A 5,784-nucleotide genomic window follows, 5' to 3' on the forward strand; every position below is an offset into this window, starting at 1 on the left:
TGGATTGTCATGGAATGCTGTACAAACCCAGATGATAAATCCTGATCTTTTAGTTTAGTGGTTCCCAACCTGGGGTCCGCGCCCCCCCAGCGGGGGCACCAGAGATCTGAGGAGGGGCAAAGTTTTGTCTGCTCTGAGGCTGTGATGTTATAAAAAACAGATATTTACATTCTGGATAAAATCAGAGTAACAGACTCGCTGTGTCATCACAAGTCTACTTATAAAACATTTTAAAAACACATTTATTTGGTCTTTCTTCAGGTTGGCTCTAGTTAATCTAGATTCATTAGTTTGTGTTACAGTTAGAAAATTACTGATGGAAACGGTGTCTGAAAAACGCAAAACGGGTGAAGATTCATCAGTACCTAAAAACTCCGGCTATATTCGAGAGTTACCTTAAATTTGGTTTTATTAAAGGACAAGACAGAATTATGTTATTTGTAGTGAAATGCTCGCAAATGACAGCATGAAACCAGCGAATTACGGCGACGTCAGGAAATAAAACACAGTTCGGTAAAGTCGGAAAGACGTTCACAAATTCGGACTTCCGGCATCAATAACATTAAATATACGTTGTCTAAACATAAACGATGCCTCTTTTCCATCGTTGTAAGGTAGACAATATGCTACAAGCCCAGTTTAATCAAAAGTAGCTGCAGAAATAACATTGGTGTCTATGAGCAGCCGGCTGTGTGACGAGTGAACAGTGACCGTCTGCAAAATGCAAAACCGCTGCAAACAGCGAAGAGACACAAATATTCAACAAATTTACTGCAGCCAGCAACTGACTCCTGCTGCTCATACTACAACTCTTGGTTTGATATTAAATATTTTTCTCATAATTGTAAGGAATTTTTTTATTTAAAAAAAAAAAAAAAAAAATCAATCACTTAACTCTTATGCATTGTAGTGTCAACAAATTTACTGCAGCCACAAACTCTCTCCTCCTCGTCATAGTACAACTCTTGGTTTGATATAAAATATTATTATTTTTTAAAAATAATTTTAGGGACAATTCTACTAGTAATACAATTCAATAACTTCCCTCATATGTTTTGTGCTGGGGGGGTATGCAGCTTACAGGGGGGGCTCCAAGCCAAACAGGTTGGGAACCACTGTTTATGAGGATACTTTTCTCTGATGTCAACCTCAGGTCAAAAGTGTCTGGAACTAGTGCTAGAAACGCAGCAGATGAGTGTTAAAACCCTTCCACCCACGTCGACCTGATAGCACAAACAGCATTAGTCTGGGAGGGTCGAGCCGGTCTCACCACCTCCAGACCACATCCTGGGCAGGTCAGAGGTTTGTGATTGGAGAATGCTGGTAGACATGGACCAAAAGCTCTGTTTCCACCTGAGATCACATCCACCAACCTGTGACCAGACCTGCTGCTATGATCAGCTTAGCTTACATCTACATCATGGAGCTCACAGTGTCCTGGGAGAGCTCAGTAGAGGAGGTCTATGAGCGCGAGAAGCTGAGATATATGGAGCCGATGCAGAACAGCGAGGCTGGAAGGTGAGGGTCCGACCAGTAGAAGTAGGCTGCAGAGGATTCGTAGCCACCTGGACATCCAGGCTTCTCCAGGAGATGGGAAAAAACAAAAGGTGTGGACCTGGGACTCACTGCTGAACCCTCTGGAGGTGTCATGGGCCGATCAGTGAAACACTGAGGAAGGAGGACGTCCACTGGATAACCTGGAGGATGTCCTCACCCACTGGACCATCTCACAGAGTCTGAGGGTCTCAGGTATCATCATCTAGTCCTACACAGCAGGTCAGTTTGTTTCATATTTTATGTCTAAATGCCTGCTGATTAATGATACTCTCCTCAGCTCTCCTTTGTGTTTAGTGCGAATTAGCAAAAGTTAGCATCCTAACGAACCAAAGCTTAAATCTTTTTATTATTAGAATCCTGAGTGCATTTCAACCACAGCGTTCAGCTCCAACATCCACTTTCTCCAAGTACTGATGCTAGCTTAGCTGCAGATTCTTTGGCTTGTCTAAGTCGGTTTGCAAATGAATTTTTACTACTTAAAGAGACAGAAGTTGGATGTTTAAACCATTCATCCATAATAGAAGTCAACATATCTGCTTGCTGTTTTAAACACAGTTGTACTTGCAGCAGATGATGTTCATGTGGCTCAGGTTGGTGGTAGATGTGTCTAAAAAGCTCCATCACACTACATCAAATCCTCCTAAACAGCAACAGCTGTATAAATTAAAGGTTTCAATCATTTACCAGGCAAAAATCCCAACATTTCACCATTCCAGCCATTCAGCAGATAACATTTGGAGCTTTTCCTTGTCCTAAAAACAGTCAGCTTATCAGGTTTATGTTTTTTTATTGTTTTATATTCCTTTTTGCTTTGTACCCCTTTTCAGTTATTTCCTGTTTTACTCAGAAATCGCCTTTCCTCGTGTGTTGGTTGTGTTTTTACTTCTGCTCTGTCTCCTGAATCACCCGTCTCCTGAATCACCCGTCTCCTGAATCACCTCTCTCCTGACTCACCTGTCTCCTGAATCACCCGTCTCCTGAATCACCCGTCTCCTGAATCACCCGTCTCCTGACTCACCCGTCTCCTGAATCACCTCTCTCCTGACTCACCTCTCTCCTGACTCACCTGTCTCCTGAATCACCTGTCTCCTGAATCACCCGTCTCCTGACTCACCCCGTCTCCTGAATCACCTCTCTCCTGACTCACCTCTCTCCTGACTCACCTGTCTCCTGAATCACCTGTCTCCTGAATCACCCGTCTCCTGACTCACCCGTCTCCTGAATCACCTCTCTCCTGACTCACCTGTCTCCTGAATCACCCGTCTCCTGACTCACCCGTCTCCTGAATCACCTCTCTCCTGACTCACCCGTCTCCTGAATCACCTCTCTCCTGACTCACCTGTCTCCTGAATCACCTGTCTCCTGACTCACCCGTCTCCTGACTCACCTCTCTCCTGACTCACCCGTCTCCTGACTCACCTGTCTCCTGAATCACCCGTCTCCTGACTCACCCGTCTCCTGAATCACCTCTCTCCTGACTCACCTGTCTCCTGAATCACCCGTCTCCTGAATCACCCGTCTCCTGAATCACCCGTCTCCTGAATCACCCGTCTCCTGACTCACCCGTCTCCTGAATCACCCGTCTCCTTACTCACCCGTCTCCTGACTCACCCGTCTCCTGAATCACCCGTCTCCTGACTCACCCGTCTCCTGACTCACCCGTCTCCTGAATCACCCGTCTCCTGACTCACCCGTCTCCTGACTCACCCGTCTCCTGAATCACCTCTCTCCTGACTCACCCGTCTCCTGACTCACCCGTCTCCTGACTCACCCGTCTCCTGAATCACCCGTCTCCTGAATCACCCGTCTCCTGACTCACCCGTCTCCTGACTCACCCGTCTCCTGAATCACCCGTCTCCTGACTCACCCGTCTCCTGACTCACCCGTCTCCTGACTCACCCGTCTCCTGAATCACCCGTCTCCTGACTCACCCGTCTCCTGAATCACCTCTCTCCTGACTCACCCGTCTCCTGACTCACCCGTCTCCTGAATCACCCGTCTCCTGAATCACCCGTCTCCTGACTCACCCGTCTCCTGACTCACCCGTCTCCTGAATCACCTCTCTCCTGACTCACCCGTCTCCTGACTCACCCGTCTCCTGAATCACCCGTCTCCTGAATCACCCGTCTCCTGACTCACCCGTCTCCTGAATCACCTCTCTCCTGACTCACCTGTCTCCTGAATCACCCGTCTCCTGAATCACCCGTCTCCTGAATCACCCGTCTCCTGACTCACCCGTCTCCTGAATCACCCGTCTCTCACATGAAGAAACAGCCTGATGTAGTTCTAATCGCTTTCACAGGGTTGATGGATCCATTCTTCATGTGAACGTCCACTCCATCAGATTTAAGGCTTGTTTACTCTCAGAGGTACAAAACAGACAGAATAATCGGAATGTACTGAGCGGAGGAGAAGCAGGTCGGTTCTTCCTGCATGACGGTTTTCATAATGTTTTTCTTTTTTGGCAAACAGCCGACTGTAAAGTTCCCTCTCAGATGAGTCGTGTTGAGCGAGTGTTGGAGCTCTTTGTATGAGGATGTTTACACCTCTTACCGACGGACCCAGACCCTAAAAACACAAAACCAACCTGCCCAATTCAGCTCCAGTGCAGCTCTCAGCTCACTGAAATGTGCTCCAAACCCGAGAAAAATGCGGCAGAAATGAAAAGCTTTGCCATCACATGTTTGTGCCTCTTTCCTGCCAGTTTCTTAATTCCTTCTTTATTACTGTCTGCTAAGGACAAGCAGCACCTTTTATTTACTGTGTCTTGGTGTTTTACAACCTTATCAAATGTGTTTTGGATTTGTTTTTACTGATTTAGCCTCATTTTGCCCCTAATTTAATGAGGAAATAAACAGTAGCAACCCACCAAAAACACAAAACAGACAAAAAATTATGACAGAGATACACAAACAACCACAAAAAAACCCCCAAATGACTACAGAGACCCACAGAAAACATGAAGTTACACAAAATGGCTCCACAAAGAAGAAAATTCACAAAAAGATGCACAAAACCCTGAACTAGTTTCTCTGAACATCCCACAGCTGCAGTCAGGCTTTCCATCAGTCCAGTTCTCTGTTTATTTAAATGTGTATATCTGATAAGCTATGATAAAAAACACACTCTTTGTCCAAGTTACACAAGAATTATCACAAATATTATCAGGCACAATAACCACTCAAAGATCGGACTCCGTTGCAGACAATAAATATTTTCTAGCAGAATCAACGGCACCAAAACAACTGATTAGTCGAGTTCTGCCTAAATCTGAAAACTTGCATGACCTACAACGAATGTGCATGTTTAAATAAATGAGTGAATAAAGTTAGGTTTTATTTTTAAGTCTAAAATCACACATTAAGTCCATTAATCTGAAGAATCAGATATATTCAACATGTGCAACAGCTTAACTTTAAGCCCCATCCCACAAAAAGCAGGGAAAAAGTTCAAGAAAGTGCAGCAGAAACTGACAAACATGCAGCAAATGTTGTTTCCAGAGATGAATAAATTTAGAGTATGGACAATCGGGACAGTTAATCATCAGTGTATGAGATCATAGTGTTTCTGTTAAAGGTGGAAACTTCCTTTTCAAATGTTTAATCGGTTTTTAGTTCTGGGAAAAACACACAAGTTTGTATTTGCTTGTATTTGTGATTATTTCTAATGCTTTATGTAAAATTATTCAAAAGACTTTGAATGTCACTTTGGACTTGAACATGGTTGTAGGTTTTTTATTATCTGGCATTTTATTGACCAAATGATGAGGGTCAATATATAGATTTGTCTCATAGTCAACATTTTTGCTGTTTTCAGGCCTAAAATCAACATGACTGTCTATAACCAAACACCACATGGCATTTTAGAGAAAGATTCTTCTAAATATTAGATATACAACTGAGTAAAACTGAAATTGAAAGTTATTACTAAATTCAGACAGTTATTTGACATTTTAGTGATATCCAGTGTTTTTTTATTAATAAGTGATTGTTTCCATAATAAATAATGATGGAATCTGTAAAGACATGATCATAATAAACATTTTTTTCTACTTTTAATAAAAATGTATGCAGATATATCCCATGGACTTCAGAAGTCCCTGTTATAGATTGACCCATAAATTGATTGATCAAAGAATTAACAGTCAGATAAATTAATAATGAAAGTAGTTGTTAGATGAAGTCTCTGCTGTATGTTTGTTCTGTTTATATGAAGAAGAGTGGAGAC

The sequence above is a fragment of the Amphiprion ocellaris genome, chromosome 11 (genome assembly GCF_022539595.1).
Source record: "Amphiprion ocellaris isolate individual 3 ecotype Okinawa chromosome 11, ASM2253959v1, whole genome shotgun sequence".
Lineage (NCBI taxonomy): Eukaryota > Metazoa > Chordata > Actinopteri > Pomacentridae > Amphiprion > Amphiprion ocellaris.